Below are 21,495 nucleotides of genomic sequence, written 5' to 3'. Positions count from 1 at the left end.
AACAGTATACCCATAAAAATCAATATGTATCTTCTGTATGTGAGATGACCCCTGCCACTTCTTGATGTATTTTGCTCATTGGGGATGTTAGTAAGAGCGCCATTAAATCCATTGGCCCCTGAATGCTAAAGTATGAACCTTCCAGGCAATACGGGACTACTGGTAAAATGGCAGCATGAGTCAATGAAAATATGCTGGACTTTGAGTCACTAGCATATAACATGAGAATTTTTCCTGTGCCGCAAATCTGTCTAAACAATTGTCGAGCTATATTTTAGGTAATTGGACTGGAGAATTCGATACTACGATGGAGCAGCTGAGAGTGGCCATTGTCACAGTAAATTCTACCAGAGTGGACGCAGGACTAGCCACAGGATTATCATCATGGATTGCTGCAACCATGAATCATCTGAAGGAATGGGCGGGCATGGGAGCGTTAGCAGGCCTTCTGGTGTTGGTCTCTTTGGTTTGCCTGTGGTATATATGCAAGATTAGAGTCTCACAACAGTGTGATGCAGCCATGATCATTCAGGCCTTTACAGCCATTGAAGCAGGACATTCGCCCCAAGCATGGTTGGATACCATAAAAAGCTAAAATGTTACGCTCAGGATGCGAGGCTAAGCACTGCACTCAGGGTCAGCTGCTTTGGACCCAGAGAAGAGCATGTCTGATTGCATGCGGGTTGATGCCCCAGGTCCCGCCTCTGAGAAAAAGGTATCAGACGGGTCTGATGCTCTTTGGGTGGATGACACCTAAATGAACATCGGTACAAAGTCCCAATTTATTTCTAATATCAGAGATCAGACCTCTACTCTTGCCTGATGCATCTAAAACAAAAAGGGGGAACTGTAGAGAGCTGTGGAATGCTATGCCTTAAAGATGGAGCTGGTTTCTGCCTTCCACCTTCCCGATGGTGAGTGCTCTCTGTCACGAACAATTCCACATTTGGCTAAGGCTGAGGATCTGGCTTGCTTCCATGTATGTGGACCTATCTGCATTGCCCCCGTGGCACGCCTGGGTTGGCTACCCAGAGACTATTTAATCTGTGGGCTGGCTTTCCCCAGGGTCCGAGGATTGTTCAAGGTTCCTGAATAAACTGCATTGCAAAAAAAAAATGGCAGCATGAAGGTTATAGGGTAAACAAACATTTTGATTGGATCTGAGGTCTGCTCTGCAGGAGGGAAGTCATACGTGGTACTAGATGCACCAGGTGCAAAAGTTCCTGGCTGGGAAGTCATAGGCCCTGGGGAAGGGGAGACCCACTGTAGCTATGCTGTAACTGGACACATTGCTAAACTGTCTTCTCAGTATTGGTGGTTATAACCATAAACTAGTGCTTATTTCAGCACTGGACAGAGAAGCCTTCTCTCACAATAGGAAACAGTTAATGCTGTGACTCAAAATGTTGATTGACTGCTCAGCCCTAAATAGCACATCTATATCAGCCCCTTCTCCAACAACGCTCAGGAATCATTACAGAAAGCTCGTTAGCTAGAGGGTGGGGAGCAGGGCTGTGAACTGCTGTCTTCTGGGTATGATGTGGACATTGCACCCACGAACTTATTGATGCTGTGATTTCCTGCACAACATCAAGCCCATAAGATCAACCAACATTCCAACAGGAAGCACTGATTGGATTTAATGAGTTACAAAAAGAAAAAGGAGAGGAGATAAAGGGTGACATGCTGAGGGGGTGAGGAGGGGGAGTATGAGGGAGGTGGGTATGATCATGATACATTGTGTATATACATGAAAGCTCCCAAAACCCATGGTAGGATTTAAAATATCATCTCAGCCCTGAAGTCCATGAACCTAAAACCGATATTGATAGGTGGATGGATGGATCAGTGGATGGATGGATGGATGGATGGATGGATGGATGGATGGCAAGATGGGTAGCTGCTATTTTTGATTAAATATCTATGAGTATCTTTGCAGAGAAGTAGGCAGGCCTTGAAAGGAAAAACATATCAAAGCTGACAAATCATCAAAAATGAATACCAATGGAAATACCATGAAGAAAGGTTCCAATGAAGTGACTGGAAAAAGGGGAAATGACCAGTAATAGGCCAATGATGGAGAACATTAAAAAATAGGCTTTTCGAAGCAGAGGACCCAAGAGCACAGCTGTAAAACAAGAAGAACAGGAGAAAGAGCGGGAGCAGACATCGGTAAGTGTTTATCCACATGCACCTATAACATGCCACAGATAGATTGTCTGTAGTACCCACAGAACCGAGGACTAAGTTTCAGGCGGACCTGTTGCCCTAGAGATGCACTGCCCAAGCTCTGGCTCTGAGAGAGGCTGCAAATCTGTTGTTCATGTGACAAGTACCTGTTGAACACATGTCTTACACAAATGTTGTGAACACAAGCAGCCTTATGGCAGACTTGTCCTCATCAAATTTCCAACCCAGTCTAAAGGGGGAACTTTGACGATCACATATAATATCAGTTAATAGCATAAAACTGTCGGTTTTGAGTTAGAAACAAAGTGAGGAAGGCTGCTGTAAGCACCTGAGCTACGCTGACGCTTGGAGAGGGGTCGTCGCCTGGGCCACACAGGTAGAAAAGACACAGCAAAGGCCTGCGGCAAGATCAGCATATGCATTTGAGGTAGTGTGTCTATGAGGCAGGACGAAAGATGCACAGGGCTATGAGAAGGGCCTTAGCCACTCAGGAGTGGTCCCAGCCTGCTACAGACTGTACCTGAGAGCAACGGAAGCCAGTCAGAGCCTTCAGGCAGAGTTCCGAGGAACAGAGAATGTTGGGGATGGGCGGAGGCAGGGCTGCCTGCCTGTCTGAGGCGGCCCATGGCAAGGGGTCAGCATCCCAAGCATGGCTTTCTGATTCTAACTAGTCTCGTGCAGCTCTATAATCGCTTTTGCTCTATTACCTTCCAGTGTATCCCCAAAGCTGTCTGACTTACTGTCTAGACATTCTTCAGCTTAAGTCATTTCTCATTAGATTAAAAGGGAAAAGGCTTGTCCTCCTGATTACTACAGAACGCTCTTGAGAGTGAGGCTTGCCTTAATCTTGGGCCCGTAACTCCTGCCCTCCAATAACGATTCAAGGTAAATCTGCTTAAGTCCCATAGCGGCTGCTCTTGATCCTTAGTTCCTGCCTTAGGTGCCAGGCTTAGGGTGGGGGCAGGCTTCTCACTTATTAGGAGGAGCCCACAGCACCGTGACCTGAGAACCTGGTCTCGTTCGCACCAGACTGTGGATCTTTGTGAAGTTTTGATGAAATGGAATTTCATTTTCTAGTGTGGAAATGAGTGTGAGACGCCTTAGGATTCCTGGCTCTCCAAAAAGCCTGTCAGGGCAGGTGGAATGTTCTTTCAGGTTGTTGTGTTTTGTTTTGTTTTGTTTTGTTTTCTTCTCTTTTCTTTTTAAAAACTGCTTTAGAATTAGATTAAATACAGATGCACTGTGGAGTTGCTTTCCTTCCTTCTTTCTTCTCTTCCTTTCTTTCTAATGAAACAGTATGTAGCCTAGCCTGGCTAGGTCCTATTGGCTCAGTCTCTTGTGTTTGAGATTACAAATACATATTTCCCTGCCTAGTTTACTGTTTTTTTTTTAATAAAAGATTTTAAAGAATTTTCTGTGTGAAAAATCTGAAGCTATATAGAAGCATTTGAACTTGGCACCAATTCTGCGATGGTAGAAGACTGAGGGAGTTTTTTAAACATTGCAGAACAGGTGCTGCCTGCCAAGTGCCCACAGAGGCTTAGAGGCACCAACTCTCCTCAGGCTCCTAACTATTCCAGGAGAGAGATATTGGCAATACTCCCATTCTGCAGAAGAAGGAGCCGAGGAACAGAAAGTCTAATTTGCTGTCTGACCGTGTGGTAGAGCTGGGTTCTGGACCCTCTCTATTCAGCCCGCCCCCCACCTCCTCCCAGTCCAGTATACAAAGGGAATACTTGCCCGGAATGGGTAAGCAGAGTCTACTCGACTGGTTTCTTGTTCTGTCCAGTGCCAGGGACTTAATTCCTCAGACAGGCGCCTAGCAAAGACAGTGACTTCTGCTTAGGGGCAGATGCCACCATCCTGTAATCTGGCTGAAAGGATCAAGAAAGAGGCAGAAGAAATACGCATGGGTATGGGGAATCAGAGATGGTCCATAGTGACACCAAAAAGCTTGGGAATTTCTGGTGTGGTAAAACATACACGAGCAAATGAGGTAGTCCGGAAGGAGGTGGGCAGGAGTCAATCTACGGCTGCTGTGGAGCCCTTGATTTGACGGTATGATGGAAGAGGGGTGCAGACTGCAAGACAGAGAGGTCCCCCCTCTGAGACACCCCTGTCCTGTGGACAATCCACAGCAAGTTTGCTGTAGGAGACAGTGGCCATCCAGCACTCATAGGTGCACTGTGTATCGAGAAGGAATTTAAGAGCAGCTGGGGGTTATTTGTCTCTACCTCAGATGCCAAAAAGTAACAGACTGTTAACCTGCAGCAAGCTCTTCCACTGGAATACGCAATTCATTCCAAACACAGACTGTTCCCAAGGAAGACAGACAGCCTGTTCCCCCGGGTGGAGCACACACTTGCTTATCAGCCTTGGGATTGAAGCAGAGTATCCCCTATTCCCCCTGGTGCTTGTGGTACAGAAAGACAAGCAAGTGTGGCATTCTCCTCCTACACTCTCGATGCCCTGTCATCAGGCCACGGCTTCCATATTCCATGAGGCCCAGCTCAGGGGCTCCTCCTGATAAGGAGGAACTGAGCTTCTTAGTGCCCTTGACAAAAGAATGTATAAGTAGACTCAAAAGGAGGCGCAACAACAGTTGTATCAGAGTTTAAAGGAAAACCCACAGGGAGGGCAAGCTGTAAACTTCAGCTGCTTCCCAGAGCAGGGAGAGTGGAGGGAAAGAGGGAGCAAGTCACACCATTTCAGCTGGCAGGAGGTCAGGCCCATGCAAGACAGGCAGCCACTTGCTGGGGAGGGAGGGTTTAGAAAACTCATGAGACAACATAAAATGGTGAGGGGGCATTAGAAAGCATGCTTAGAGCAGACACGGAAGAAAGGAGAAGCCTTTTTCTAAGTAGCTCAGAGAAGCGGGCAGAGTTATGACATCTTGTTGTCCAAGAGATTCTGCACTAGAGCTGGGATTCTAGGAAGAGAAAGTAGAGCATCCCATTAAAGGGATAATCATTCCACCTATCTCTTTAGTGTGGCTTAAAATGAAGCCACCTTCCTAGAGGTGGTCCCTTGGCCAAAATGACTGAGCCAGGACAACTGGATTGAATGGTAGGTCCACCTGGGCCAGAAATTATAGCCTCTTAAAGCAGTGTTTTTCTACTGAAGCCATCTTCCCACAAAACCACTAATTAACCACTTTTCATCCTTCTCAACCAGAAGGAATATCTTCATTTTAATTGTTATTTGATGTTTATTTGACTTTAATTTAAAAAGTCATATTTTTAAAGGGTAAAAATATTAAAGGCTAGAAGTGTATGAAACACAAATGTGTCCTTCTGCCACCTCCCTCTCTGAACTTCCCAGAGGCATTTTTCTGTTTTTAATTTCTTGCTCCTTTTCCAAAAATTGTGGTCAGTGATGGCAAAGTTTATCCTTCGCTGTCCTAACTCTTATTCCATTCAGCATGGACCATGGTGATTCATCTGTATGAGATGTGCAGACCCAGTCTGCTTATTCTCACAGCTGTCTGGCATTATATTTCTCTGGTCCTCTGTGGACTCCACCAGTGTCTTGCTGCCTCTGTTCTGATGTGTGCCTCCTTCTGGGTGCCCTGTGGCCTCCTTCTGGGTGCTGCCTTCTGGCCTTGGTTTCAAAGTCAGTGATGGCAGAGACTGGGGTTGTTTATTGCCATGTGTTCTAGGGCCTTTGTAATCTTAATTTAATATAGACATATGCAATGGTTAAATTTTACAGCTCTCAGGGTGCCATTTTGTCAGGAAACAACAGATACTTAACCTTAAGGGCAGAAGTGGCGCACACATCTGGGAGGTAACCAACAGCTCGCTAGTTGCACTTAAGAAAGGAATCATGTCTGGTACTGGAAACCCAGTCAACTGCTCCATGCTAAGGAGTCCCTATACCTTTGAGGAGAATCTACAACTACCATTTTACTAAACCAGCACAACCCCTAACTTCATTCTAAACATTTGTCCTTATACCACAGATAAATATAGTCCTCACTCCCCATCAAGGAAACTCCTCTTCGGGACAGACAGACAAACCATTACAGAAAAGCAGAAGCAATAAAAGTGCAGAGTTGTGGAGCCCAGTCCCAGTGGATATATCTACAAACACTCCCACACCTAAGGCTCAAGAAGCATCGCCCATGAGGAGGTGAGAAGGTTTTAAGAGCCAGAAGATCAGGAGTTTGCTGTGAGGTTGTGTTTCCTAGTAATGCCAGGAGCTGCATACATTCATAAGACCTTAGTAACATGACTGCCCAAACACAAGCTGAACAAGGGTGACACCAATGGACATGCCAAAGTGGACGGGGAAAGACCTCAAGGCCTCAGCCATACACAAAGAACTGCAGGCAACTGAGGAATGCTGAAAGTGGGAGTAATAGTCTTGTCTGGGGAAAATTACACCAACTAGTTATTAAATACCAAATGGCCGGCCCTGAAAATATACACGTGGATAACATTATACAGACTGAGCAAGTTATATTATAAATGCTGTTACATGTACTTATATTTCTAAATACAAATATTTTAAAGTATAAATACATGTAAATAATTACATTAACACCACAATCAATGAAAAGAGGCCATGAGTTTGAAAAAGAGCAAGGTGGGGGGATATGGGAGGGTTTGGAGGGAGAAAAGGGAAGGGAAAAACAATGTAATTTCAAAAAAATAAAAGAAAAATAAAAAGCAAACAACAAACAAAGTCCCTCATTTAATTCCATAAAATAATAGAGGTATGATTTCTAAAGAATAAAGTGCACAAGCTTTGGGTGTTAGGTTTGATTATTTTTAGCATTTGTGTAAATCTTTGTAACCACCAGTAAAAACAATGAATAGACTATTTTCATGGATGTGGAATTTTTCCCTTGTTCTTTTCTAGTCAGTTCTGATTAAACATGTTATTTGACAATGTCATGCATGTAGCTAACCCTCTCTGACTATCTTTGTTCCCTGCCCCTTATCCCACTCCTATTCCTCTACACACCCCACCCTCCCTAAGGGTCCCTTTCCCATGTTCACATGCTTTTATTTTGTGAACCACTGACTTTAACCTGAGCTGTCTGTGTGGTCATGGGTGTGGAAGGATCTAAAGGAGCCTGTGGGGCTCACCACTGGACACACATTTGAAGATAATGGTTCCCTTCACCCAGAAACCTTCAATGGCTAATAGTTTAGCAAGGCGGGCTAGGGCTCTCTGAGCTCCTCCCCCATCCTTGACTGGCTATTGGCGGGCAGAGTCTCATAGAGGCCCAGCACAGGCAACCACAGCTGCTGGGAGTTCATGCTTGTGCTGGCTGTGCCATGCCCACAAACGGCGCTCCTCAGCCCTTCTGTCTGTCATCAGGCTCTTATATTCTTTATGCTCCCACTTGTGAGATGTTCCCTGAACCTTAGAGCAGGCGGCGGAAATGTCCTGAATAAGTTAATCTTTAAACATACCCCCAATACCGCAGGCAATGACTGATTTCTACCACCATAGTTATTAATGTGCTGATACTTGCATGGGATAATGCAGTAAGATGCATATATTCCTTTATTACTTTTAATGTATGAGTAATATTTCATTTGACAGCATTGATCTTTCCTTTGGCTTTTTAATAAGCTTCCCCTATTCTAATTTTTACGTGTTAGAATAAGAGTGTTCTAGTCATCACTGTGCTCATCCTGAAGGGAATTATCTTGGCCATGTGCTAACTACTTGCTTAACTTCGATAGGAAACTATCCAGATGTCCCTAAGATGACCCTGTGTGTTAGAGAGAGGTGCCTCTCAGCGACAATTGCCTGCTACTCTTGCAGAGTACCCATATTCGGTTCCCAGCACCCTAAGGGTAGCTGGCAACCACCCGCATGCACCTCCAGTTCTAGGGTGTTGGGAGCCACACAATCCACGGCTTTCTCAGAGGCCTTGATGAAAGGGCAAAGAGGACATTAGTTCTTTGTCTTTGTCCAGGAGCAGACCTGGCAAGGTCCAGTCTGGGGCTGGAGCCTGGGCCTTGAAGAAATTAAGATCTCTGTCTTCGGAACCCAGCTTTCCTTCCTAAAGGGGTGTGATCCTAAAGGCAGAGGTGTGTGAGATATCTTTGCTACGTTGTCTGATCTGGCTCTCTGCTGGCCTTGGCTCCTTCTGCAAACAGTACTGGATGCTGTCTCCTTAGTAACTTTGCTTGCCTTAAATCAACAGCTTATGCACGTCACTTTCTTGAAAGTATATTCTGGATTGATAGAAAGCACCTGGAGCAGCTTGTCTGTGGAATGGTTACCAGCTCATATCTGGAAGTTTCCTGGGAACTTTGTTAGGAAATATTCCAGAACCTTCAAAAGATCACTCACTGAATAAGACGTTCCTGATAGGGTTTAAGAAAGCTGTGGCGGGCAAAACAGACAAGTTACTCCTTTCACAGGGTTCTGCCTCTGCCTTTTCCTGCTGCTGTAACAAAATTATTCTGACAAGAGCAAGCAACCCCTGGAAGACAGGAAATAGTTCATTTTGGTCCACAGAGCAAGGCTACTCTATCATGGTGGGGAAGGCGTGATGGCGAGAACGGAGGGCTGGCCACACTGCACCTGCAGACAGTGCTGATAATGAGTGCTTCTGTACAACTAGTTTTCTCTTTTACATACAGGCCCCAAACCCAGCCACAATAACCTAACCAAGATAATCCCTCACGGCTGTGACTGGAGCCTTACCTACTGCAAAATTCAGATCCTCTCATGTTAAAGACCACTAGCTATCACACAGCCAGCAAAGGTAGCAGTACTGATTTCTACTAAATGCCTCTTTGTACATGTTGGCTGTAGAAACTGCCCACTGGTAGGGTTCTGTTCCAGGATGCCCACTTACAAGCCAATACATTAAAAGCTTCACCTGCAGCCTGAGGGGTAACTGAATAGTCAAGCCTTTAAGAGGTGGGGCCTCATGAAGACACTGGGAGTGTGCTCACTTCTTCTCCTTTCCTCTTTTTCACTTCCTGGTCACGTGGCAAGTGGCTTTGCTTGACCACACATTACCGCCATGATGTGCAGCCATGAGCCACAACGTGGTGTTGACTAACTACGCACCAAAACCTCTACAATCATGACCCAAAACAGATGCCTCTCATTTGTTGAGGTGATGGAGAGCTGACAAAGGAACCCGATTCTGACATGACATGGTCATGAGTTTTGATTCTGTTGTATCCATTACTTCATCTAGTCAGCAAAAACTCAACAGTCACTGTGAGGTCCATGTTCTGACGCTAGGCAAGGTGGAAGGTCATGGGAGGTGAGGTAAAGGGTCATGGGAGGCAGGGCAGCTGAAGAGAACATAAGGAGAGATAAGGCACATTTTATTAGCTCTGGGTGAAGGCCTCTACATGAGCTGCACAGAGGCAGGCCCAGGCTGCCACAGGAAGTAGGCACACAGGCTTATAGACAGACATACGCAGGCAGGCTGGCCATGAGGAAGGCCTCTGACCTAAAGGCTGCATTTATAAAGAACCTAACAAAAGTGGTATTCTGCCAAAGACAGTTACATAACAGATTACATCACTGATTCCCTTTGGGTTTCCTGAGAAACGCTGTCAGCCATTTTGTGCTGACTCATACCTCCATCTCACCCATCTCATGTCCAGCGTTGGCCATCTTGACTCATGCTGGATATCCATGTCAGTGCCATGATGTCTCAGCATGAGATGTCCTTACAGGCCCTCTTTTCTCAACAGGTGCCTTCAACATTCATAACAGTTTGTAAAGATGTGGGGTGATTAGGGGTAGGGGTGTGGGCAAGTGGTAGATGGGTAGCACCCCAATGCATGTCGCCCATAACATCAGAAGATGGGTGTCCATGAAGCCTATATCTCAAGGCTTTTCTGGCCCACACAGTCCTCAGAGCAGCAAAATCTTTTAAAAAATGATTTGCTAAATATAAACTTACACCTGCTTTGGGACATGCTGATTTATAATACACCAAATTTTGCTCCAAGGATGTTCCCTTCCACCCTCCTCCAAGTAGCTGAGCAGTAAGAAAACAAGGTTATTTATAGCTTTTGTTTGCCAAGTTTTGAAATGAAGTAATGAGGAACTCCCATGCAGCTTGTCATGTGAGCCGGCACTGTGACTCAAACCCAGACAATAGAACTGCCACCATGTAAGGCTAATTAAGAAATTAATAAGAAGCAGGGTGTGGTGGCCTATGCTTTTAATCGCAACACTTGGGAGGCAGAAGCAGGCAGATCTCTGTGAGTTCAAGGCCAACCGGGTCTACAGAATGTGTTCCAGGGCTCTGTTACACAGAAAAACCCGTCTTGAAAAAAAACAAAACAACAATCAGAAGAGCTAATGGTGAGGCTTGCAGGTAGAATTGCAGGGTTGTTTGGAACTGGTCCTTCTTGTAGCATTTCAAAAGCTCCATCTCCATTTATGATATTAAAATAGGAAAGAACTCTAGAAGAAAGTTTGATGTCATTTTTTTCCTGCCAAGGAGAATTCTAAGATTGGCATTCTCTTATTCTATTCCCTTGCTGGCAATAATTGCTTCTCAGGCACTGTGATATAAATACGGATATTTCCTTTAATCTAAGCTGTGTATGTTTCAATATGTAACTGTTCAAGACATTGTAACAGGAAATACAAAAAGAAATTACTTTGGCCAGTTTCCTGAGATGTTAGGACAGATGCTGTCATTACAGTCACAGGTTGGGAGAAATCTCTTCAAAGAGCAGGGGAGGCTGTCCCTGGAACCTTATCTGTTTTATTGTGACATGATGGAATATGGCCACTCTCACACTGTGTCCTCACTCCCTGATTGACTTGGCTTTTAGTGTTGAGTGATAATACAAACTCTCACCGGCTTACCAACAGCAGAAACAAGGATTTCCCATCAATCATGTCATAAAAGGCCCCAAATGCAATGTAAGACTAGAAAAAAGTAACTCAAATAAAGTGCAGCTTCCCATGGTGCGCATGGGCAGATGGTCTCAGCTTTGTGTACCTGTTAAAAGACCCCTCCTATCTGTAAAGCCATGCTGCTGGCAGTGTAAAGGCATGTCTGCTTATCTTGTGCTTCATCCCCAAAAAGGTTTTGAGGGTTCCCCTTTTGGATAAAGATGGTTTTACTAGAATTCGATTTCTGTTTCCTGTCCCAGAATGCCGTGTGATTAAGCACTGGGGTGATTTCCATTATGAAGTTAAATGTGGAGGGAGATAGAATGATCTGTGATGACAGTGTCTGGGAGGCTTGGACTGGGAAACCGGAGGTTTGAGGCTAGCCTGGGCTGCGTAGGATGACCCTTTCTCAAAATAACAACAACAAAATAGAAGGAACAACAAAAGGTACTGAGTCACAGAGCAAAACAAAAGGTGTGAGTGTGGGGAAGGGATTGGGGGAGGGTGAGGCCGGGGGCTGGGAATAATTAGGATGCATTTTATTCATGTATGGAAACATCAAAGGGCAAATTTAATTAATTTTAAAAGTGATGTTTACGAAGTTATTGAGTGAAGTCCCATGAGCCTGAATTTCTGGGCATTTATCTACGTTTTGTGTCACTGATGGGGACAATTCTTTAATTTTCAAACAGAATTTCAGTAGTGCAAAGAAACTTACAACTTTCCTATCCCTTTGGTTCTAAGCCATGGCTAGTGTTACTGCTGTCAGCCTGAGATCTGGAAACCTTGGCCTTGAAGACTCAACAGTGCCCTAGAACCCTGTGGTGGAGGGTCCCTCCCTGTGAGGTTCCTTCATTTGTTATCTTTCTTTCCTTCATTCTCTCAAATTCATTTTCCCTCTGTCTTAGTTAGGGTTTCCACTGCTATGATGAAACACTGGGGCCAAAAGGGAATGTTAGGAAGGAAAGGGTCAATTTGGCTTACACTTTTGTATTGCTGTTCATTATTCATGGGAACTCAAGCAGGACAGGAGGCAGGAGCTGATGCAGAGGTCATGGAGGGGTGCTGCTTACTGGCTTGATCCTCATGGCTTGCTCAGTCTGCTTTCTTACAGAAATGAGAACCAGCAGCCCAGGGATGGCGCCATCCACATCAGGCTGGGCCCTCCCCTATCAATCACTAATAAAGATACACTAACTAAGATACAGCTGCATCTTAGGAAGGCACTTTCTCAGATAACTCTAGCTTGTGTCAGGTTAACATAAGGCAGCCTTTCCCCACCCTACTCCACCCCATTCCCTTCCTGGCAGCTCTTGTTCACCTGCTTTTTCAGGATTACATTAGGGGCACTCAGCCTATAATGGTTGAAGATTCATCTTAAGTTCATTAAGGTTTCTGATGGCAAAATTTCTCTGTCAAACTGTTTCAAACATACCCTATAGGGCCTGAGCTTCCAGGAGCATGGCACTGAACACTGTGAACTTGGTAGCATCTGGTATCACCTAGGAGTGATCTAAAATGATGTGTGTGTGTGTGTATACATACATACAATGCATCTCCATTGTGATAAAACACTGACCAAAACCAACTAGAGGCAGGAACTGAAACAGAGACCACAGAGCAATACTGCTTCCTGACTTGCTTCCTGGACCTGCACAGGGACGGCTCCACCCACAGTGGGCTGGACCCTCATGTATAAGTTGCCTTCACAGATACGGCCACAAACCAATCTGATCTTGGCAATTCTTCAGTTCAAGGTCTCTTTCCCAGGTAACTCTAGGTGTGTGTCAAATTAATGATGCTTATGACAGCATGTGAGGGATTTTTGTAGCTACCAGCTGTGGGTGGCTCCTTCCGTGAGATAGGTCCAGACTGAAAGAGAAGGACCAAACACCATCACTCACCTCCCTCTGCCCCTGATTACAGTTGCAGAGTGCAGCCGCCTCAGTCTTCTACCACTGTGACTTCCCCACAGTGATGGACTGTGTCCTCAGACTGTGAAGAAAAAGGGGTCTCTCTTTTCTACACTGGTTAGTGCATTGTCTACTGGACTCAGGCCAGGATCATCTGGCAAGGGGAAACCTCACTTGAGTAAATGCTCCCATCAGCCTGACCTGTTGTGGATATATAGATGTTTTTTGTGTTTTTGTTTTGTTTTGTTTTGTTTTGTTTTGTTTTTTGTTTTTGTTGTTGTTGTTGTTTTGATTCCAGGTGTAGGATATGGGAGTGATTCAGAATGCCACAGCAGCAAACTATTTGCCTGGTATGGGCTCTGAAAGGGGCTCTTTGCCAGCTGCAGAGAGTTTAAATCTGAGGACTCTGGAGAGGGAAAAAATGCTAGAGCCCAGAGAGAGCTTCAAGAAAGAAGGCTGCTGGTTGCTCCCCCCTTTCCCCAGACCCCAGTTCCTGATTGTGGTTGATGCAGTGGAATGAGAAGCTGGAGATATCCTGAAATGAAGATTGGACTTGCCAGAAGGAACCCAATGACCCTAACCAGCAGGAAGTAGCCTAAGAGAATTTCACCACTTTTCCCCACTAACCTCCTTTCTGTCCTTCATGGTATTGGAGTGTTGGAAGGAATTGGGGTGGCAAAAAGAGGAGGTGTAAGAAACATAAAGAGTTAAAAACTAGTGCTACACTGACCAGTAGGCAAGTAGGTGGAACATTTCTTGATTCAAGATTGATGTGGGAGGACCCAGTTCACAGGGCAGGTGGTCCTGGGTTATATAAGAAAGCCGGCTGAGCAAGCCTGTGGGACAAGCCAGGAAGTGGTGTTCTTCCATGGTCTCTGGCTCAGTTTCCACCTCCGATTTCCTGACCTGACTTCCCTTCATGGTAGGTTATAAGCAGTAAGTAAAATAAACTTACTTTCTTCCCCAAGTTGCTTTTGGTCAGTGTTTTAAAACAGCAACAGCAAGCAAACTATAAAATTCTTCCTTAAATTGCTTTCATCAGGTATTTTAGTCACAGCACTAAGAAAGATAACTAAGGAGCCGGAAGATTCAGCCCCAATGTTCCCACAGTTGTCTAGGGGTCTCTGTTTGAGATGGGTCATGGTGTAAAAGGTAGTTTGCTGGGCAGCTAGAGTGACAGCTTTTTTGCCGAGGTCAGTCCATTAGCTGCCGATTGGGAGGTCAGACTGCCTTCTTCCATGTCTTCACTTATTTGCAGAAGATTGCACATTAAGAAGAGGAATTGCAATGCAAACTTAAAGAGGAGAGCAACACGAACATCAACCTTAACAGTGATTGAACAGTCCTTATCACCTGCCTGGTATCCCCGGAGAAGAGGCTCTCTTCTACAACCGCCTCAGGCTGAGCACCTCTAGGAGAACCAACAGACCATCTCTACGGAGAGTTTAATCACAGTTACAGAGTTAGCTGGCTGTAGAAAGCCCTGCAGCCAGAGGACTGAGGAGGCTATGGACAGCAACTTTAAGCTGACGATGCTGTGGCCCAATTAAGTTGTTTCCATGCCTTGTTTTTTTGTCATCCTAAAATGCCCCAGTTGCAATCAGGTTTTGTTTTGTTTTATCTGAAAACTTTCTAAATTTAATTGGTATAAGGGATGTTCCCTTTCTGTGTAGCCAGCAAGAACCAATGTGAGCTTTGGTGGGCCGGGAGAATCTAACTGGTGCGGACGCCATAGAGTTCACCACATTCATTGTCAACCGCTGCATCTGGGTGCTGGGTAAGTTCTCACCTGGATTTTGAAGTTTTGTGGACTTTTGACGTGAGATGTCTGGGTTTGTTTCGACAAAATCCTTGTTCCAAACTGTGTTTGGTGACACTGTGACAGAAATAGAACTGGATCCAGTAAGGAGATCAGACACAAAAACTTACATCAGTGGGCACTGTACTGGGACCTCAGAGTGGCCTCTGACCTTAGACACTGTGCTTGGTCAGAACTCACAGCCAAGCCAACAAAAGATTGGAGATTGAGTCACTAGGTAGGTAAAGGTGCCAATAGTTGGTGGCCATGGGCTCATCTGGATTCAATTCATAGAAAACTCTGCCTCCAGATTTCAATCAAGGGTTAGTTTATGCATCTTCAAGAGGCGTGAGCTTGTGGCAGTGCCAGGGTTAGTTTGGCCTGTAAGAGGGATTTGTGGGTGCTGCCTGAATAGACGATTGGGACTAAGTCTATTTGGACTCTACCCAACTTCATTTATAAGAACCACCAGAATCTTTTAGAGAAATGGGGTAGAATGAAACAAATAATTTGGAATTATGTAGCCCTGATATGGATGATTTGGTTTGGATACAATTATTTACATTTGTAGAGTATGTTAGAAAAGGACCAGAGACCTCATGTAACCTATGAGACTTAGCTCAGAAAGCCTTTGAAAGGTTAACTGGGCTGGGAAAGAGTTGCCTAGGAAGATTAAGGCTCGGAATGGGGGATGTTTCTTCACCTTGCTTTGTGCCTTCATTAAGATCAGCACCTCAGAGCAGTATGTAAGGAGGCTGCTTGCTGTCAGGAAGCAATGTTTTCGTCATTTACTTAGGAACTGTGCTCCAAGCTTAACAATTAAGTTGAAAGATTGCAGAATAGGCTGAAAAGTGGCCTATCTTCACTGGAGAGTCTCATTTGGGCCCTGAATTTAGTGGTTCTCTCTTCATGAGGAGGGAGGGCTGGCGATTTGGATCCTCTTACAACAGAGAAGGCATTTTGGATTCAGGGCCCATTAACAAGCCTCATGCTTGCCCACTTTGTCCTGACACAATTAATTTCTTTTTCTCTTCCTCCTCTTCTTCTCTTTTTCTTCTCTTCTTCCTCCTCATCCTCTTTGTCTTTCTTCATTATTATTATTAATTCTAGAATGATGATAATATTTAGACCTGAAACCTCATTTAGAGCCAGTCAGTCAAGAAAAGGGAGCAAGGTCCTTTGACCATGACATTCTCTTGTTGAAATGAGCTGGGAGTGAAGTAAATATCCTCAGAGTAGTTTTTGAAAAGAGGTAAATAGTTGGGGTCTTGTGATAAGCTCTTTTGGAGTGTGGTAAAGCTGCCTTTTTAAAATAAAAGTTAATGTTGAGGATTTCTTAGATACAGACTCCAAATGGGTTGTGAAATAAATGGAGAGTAATGTGGCTTTCCATTTTCCTATGTGTTTTGTTGTTTTGTTTGTTTGGTGTGTCTGTGTATGTGTGTTGTAAACTGAAAGTAACTCATGTATGTTGGAATGAGTTCTTCCAATGGCTAATTTTGTGAATGAGCAAGCCAATCATAATTTTTAAAAAGGGGTAAATTGGGTGGAAGTAAATGTAGAGAAAGTTGGCAGATAAAATTATCAGGAATCTATGATGTGGCGTTGCCTTCTGGTGGATCAAAATGACAATTATTTACAAAAATGTCTGAGTCACTTAGTTAAAGCACTAAAACTCACTCTTTGACCATTCTGATTTAGTTCTGTTGGAGGAGAAGCAGAAGACAGGAGGCTCGGGCTAGTTAGAATTTTCCTGTTTCGTTGATTGGTTGGGGTAGTTCACTAGAAGTTGTCCAAACTAGAAATGGCTGTCCACTGCTTTCATCGTGTGTATTGAGGGTCTAGGTCTACAGCTAACCCCACGTAATGAATGTTTATTTCACAGGATTTCACCGTCTAGACAAGAGCACATGCTGCGTCTCTGAACTAACACAATCTAGGGTCACAGCTGTCTGCAATGGCAAAGCAGATGTTGTTTTCCCGTCCCTGGAGTGTCACCGGAGAGACGTGTGCATGCAGGGCGAAAGTAAGAGTGTGCAGAGAGCCAATAGTGCTGCCAGGGGCTATGAAGGAAGAGGATTGCCAGTCCACTGTCCCTGCGTTTGCTTCATTTCTGTAACCAGATAAGCCACTGGGAGGAAGAGCAAACTGTTGCCTTTTATCTAACTCTTAACATAATCCTGGCCTCTCTGTCAGTGTCTGATGATGAATTCTACTGTCAAACATTTTCTGTGCATTATAGGATCTGTCCATAGATCCTAACTGGGTTGTGCTATGAGAAAACATCAACTTCATAAAATTGTGTTCATTTATGAAACATTAATATGAAACGGTTCAAAATTTCTTGCCTCCTAGGCTGTCATTAGAAATTAAGGCTACGGTCTCAGCAGTTAGGAGCACATGCTGCTCTTCTAGAGAACCTGAGTTCAATATCAAGCCCCACCTCAGGTGCCTCCAACCACTCATGACTCCGGCCCCAGGGGATCCGTGCGTCTGTACCCTGCATTCACCTATGTTCACGTACACAGGCACACTTAATTTTAACATAATTTAAAAATTTTAAACAAAAGAATTAAGATTATTAAGGTTTAAAAATACCATTGCATGGTAACTCCAATTAGACATGACTTGTTATGTAAGGAAGGTAAGATACTATTTTGATGGCTGAACCAGTAAGCTCTGAGGGATGTATTTTTAAGGAAAAAAAAATTTGCTTTTCTGACCTTAGCAAAATGACTGGCTGTCCCTCAACTGGGCAGTCATTATAGGGACATAAGGGACAAAAAGGGAACAAATTGTGGGGACTTTTAAGGAAGTAAATCCAGTAAAAGAATTTTTTTTTTTTATGATCCAGCTGGCTCAAATTAAGAAGTGTAAGCCTGTCTGACCATTGGGTCTTAACATGAAAGGTGTGGTTATGCAAAAGGTGTGGAGAAGCCATTCCTTTCCACAAGCCAAACTTTGTCAGACAACTGGTGCACCCTTGGAAGACAACAGCTTCACTAGGGCCCTCATTAGGAAGACGGAGCCTTCTGTGTGGATGAGTTGGGGTGTTTCTTGCTCTGTCTGATTTCCTTTGTTTACTTTAGCAGTCTTGGGTTTATCATTTGGGTTAGATGAATGAGTTTCTCATGGTGAGCTGTGATCTTAGTTGAGATTTTAAACTTTTGATTTTGGACAGATATCCCAGGATCAGATTCTGAGCTATTCTTTTGACCTAGCATGAAGGAGATATAAAATGAGGCATGCTTGATGTGAAAAATCATGGCTGGTCTTAGGTCTTTGCCAAGACTGTAGTTGTATAAGAGTTTTTCCATGGCCTTAGAAACTAGCTGTTCCCTTTTGTGATGTCAATAATTGTAGTTAATGAGATGTTGTCTGTAGCAGGAAGGGTGGTCCTCCATTGTTTTAAGACTTGTAATGAACTCTCACGAGATATTTAATCATGGCTTTCATGAGTCTTATACTAGAGGTGGCTAATTGTTCATTCTGGTCTAAAGTATTTCATCTTCAAGGAAACTCGGGAAAAGGATTCTGACAGCCACAGTTTTTTGATCACTTTGAGATCCTATTATTGTGCTGGGTAAGAATTTCTAGAAGTCTAGTGGGGAGATTGATGGCCCTTAAGCTTACTGTGCCAACATCAGGCAGAGCAGGAATTGATGGGCTGCCAAAGAAATGTGGATGGATTTCCCCCCTGGTTTGCAGGAGCATATACTTTGCACACATCCTTAAGGTGAGAGAGAGTAACCTTTATTCCTAGCTTCTTCCCCTTTGGCCTTCTTCCTTGGCAGACTAGGCTAATAACTGAACCTACAGATGGGCATTCACACTGGCTGCCTGAGTTTAGCCAGCTTGTGGTGCCCTGAATCACTGACCAGCCTAGATTCTGGAGGAGTCTGCGCAGGTGTTAATATCTGTGTTGCTTGTGGATAAGTACATTGGGTAACATAACAGTTCAGTTATAACAGCATTAACAAGCATGAAGAACGAAATAGATGCATTCTTCGCCCAGCCTGTTCTTAACCATATGTTGTTTGGTTGGTGTAAGGGAGGGTGGCTGGGGGCTGGATCAGAAGAAGCCTGGCCCAGGAGCCAAACTTTTGGCATTGTCCTCACGGTCATCACATCCTCCCTGGTGCACTGTGTTCTCTCGGTTTTAAATGTCTATGTGCAGCCATCTGCTGAATGCTAAATGGCCCCCTTTGGCTAGAATGACGGGGGCTCAATCCTGGTCATGAGGACACTCTAACCTATGTGTGATGTGAAGAATTGGAAATCCAGGATGGTGGTGATGGTCTAGTACCCATGGTCTGAGTTTTGGTTGAAATCTTGGTGGGTTCTTGTATATCAAAGGGGAGAGTTGTGCGATGAGGTATGGGAAGGCAGCATGCATTCGGATGGGGTGTCAGCACTGTGCCAGCAGACCAAAGGGGAGTTTACTGGTAATAGCAGAGCTTTGCCTGGTTGCAGAAGGGCTCAGCTCCAACTACCTGGTCGGGCTGTGAACAAGCAACGAGTTAAGCTCTAAGCAATTGCATAGATGCCTGTAGCTGTAGCCAGTCAGCTATTTCCTGTTCCTCCCTCTGTTCTATGGAAGTTCCCGGAAACTTATTCCAACATGCAAGTCATTGTTGTTCTGCTCAAATAAAATGAGCAAAGTTAGTGTACTCTTTTTTTCATTTCTACACAGCTACTACAGTTCTATCTCCAAGACAGTTGGGGCTATAAATTATGGCTAATGATACTTTCCAAGTCAGGCATACAATAGCTTGGGGATCTGAGTTCCGGACTTGAACGGGGGGGGCGGGGCTATGGGGCATACTGTGAATATAATATAGATGTGGAGACCAGTCACCACCTGAAGAGTAGAACATGTCCTGTCCTGGGTTCAAATTATACTCCAGAAATCATAATGTAAGCTGTCATGAGACAGTCGCCTAAACTGAACAATGCCTGTTAAATATTGATGTCTCCAAACTAATTTTGGCATAAGCCTTTTCACGGTTCATAAGGGACCTCCCACCTCACTTAGGCTTTGCTGCCATCTGAGTAAGATGACCAATTAAAGAGCAATAAGCTTTCAAACAGAAAGTTTGTGCACAGGTACAGTCAATCCAACTGCTCAGTGAGTATAAGGCTGCACCACAGCAGCATCTGAGCTATTAGATTTGTGAGGAGAGAATGGATTCTCAACCAGTCTGTGAGCATCTGGGCTGTGCTCTTCCTGGGGATGGAGAGGTGAGCATGCACAATGTAAGCCTTCAGGGGGACACAACAGAGCCTCTGCATGTGGCAGAGTCATTGCGTAGTGTGTGGGTCTCATGTTTGAGACACAGCGCTGATAAAATTAGGCACATCTCTATAAACACAGCATTCGGGAAGTAGCCGCAAGAGGGTCAGAAGTTCAAGGTCAGAGTCAGATACATAGTAAGTTGGGTGGTCTGGGATATGTGAGACCAGATCTCAAGAAACAGAAGGGGGGAGAAAGGAAAGAGGGGAGGAAAAAGGAAGGAAAGAAAGAAAAAGAGAAAAAGAAATTTCCTTCAAAGGGGAAACATTTCCTTCTGTGGGAGAGAATGAGGTTCAGAAGGCTCTGGAAACATTGTCACAAGAGCCCTCCCTCCTGTTCTACAACCAGAGACAATTGCTAGGGCGAAGAAACTCTCAGGCAAGCTTAGAAGCCTGAGATGAAAGTCAGGGGTAAGTTTGAGGGCTGTACCTTTTGAAGTTGTCACTCATGCCTACAGAGGGCTTTTTGGTAATGTAACTGTCCCTGAGTCATCCATGTTCCTACAAGTGACCAAGCAAACTCACTGACTCACTGAACTAGACTTGTATAGAGTAATTTCTGTGTTATCGGCATTCAATCAGAAGCAAAGAGACTTTTGTTCGTATCTCCTCAGGAAAGTCAACATTGGTCAATAGAAATGGACAGTTTAGGAGTATGTGCCATAACAGAAAATAAAAACAAAAACCCACTTACTAGGGATGCTCAGATCTCACCTTGCTGAGCCTGGAGGAGATGTTCCTATCATGAGGCCATCCTGGAGGAAGTGACAGGAACTGCATGTGTTAACCTCCTGGAGAGTTGTTCAGAACTATGTCAGGCAGCTTTGGATGGATGTTTACCCCCAGGAATTCATAACTGAAAGATCAAGGTTAGCTGACTGCATGTGGGCTTCTACTGAGCTAATGGGATGAAGGTGGAATCTTGAAAGAATCAAGACAAATAACTAGCTTTTATATTATCTTTAAAAAAGTTATCATCTGGCATCAAATGATAGCAGAGGTACTTCTCTGTGTCATATGCAATGCTCAGCACACAGCACCTTGCCAGCTCCATCAAGTAACTATCACCGTTGCATTCCTCTGTAGGTGACAACAGGGATCTTGAGTTCCCAGGACACCTGTCCAGGCTCGCTTCAAGTCTGGGGAAGGCCAGGATTTCACATGGACTGAATATGTTCCTTTTCCTTCTTCCATCAAGCTTTTCTTGAAGGCAGTTTGCTTTTCATGAGCATCTGAGCAAACTCATGACCCTCTGTATTAAAGGAAAATGATCAAAACCAAGCCTGCTTTCTCTGGCGTTTTCATGACCCTGTCCACCTCCACTCATCTTGCCTTTACAATGCACCCTTTCGTAAGGGTTTTTATTGAGTCCCTGACCTCATTTCCTTACCTCTGCTTCCTCAACTTGTTCCAGAACTGACAATCATATCAAATGTGTTTGATCAGAAGACCAGT

The sequence above is a fragment of the Meriones unguiculatus genome, chromosome 3 (assembly GCF_030254825.1).
Source record: "Meriones unguiculatus strain TT.TT164.6M chromosome 3, Bangor_MerUng_6.1, whole genome shotgun sequence".
NCBI classification, from domain to species: domain Eukaryota; kingdom Metazoa; phylum Chordata; class Mammalia; order Rodentia; family Muridae; genus Meriones; species Meriones unguiculatus.
Note: the sequence above shows the minus strand (reverse complement) of the source record.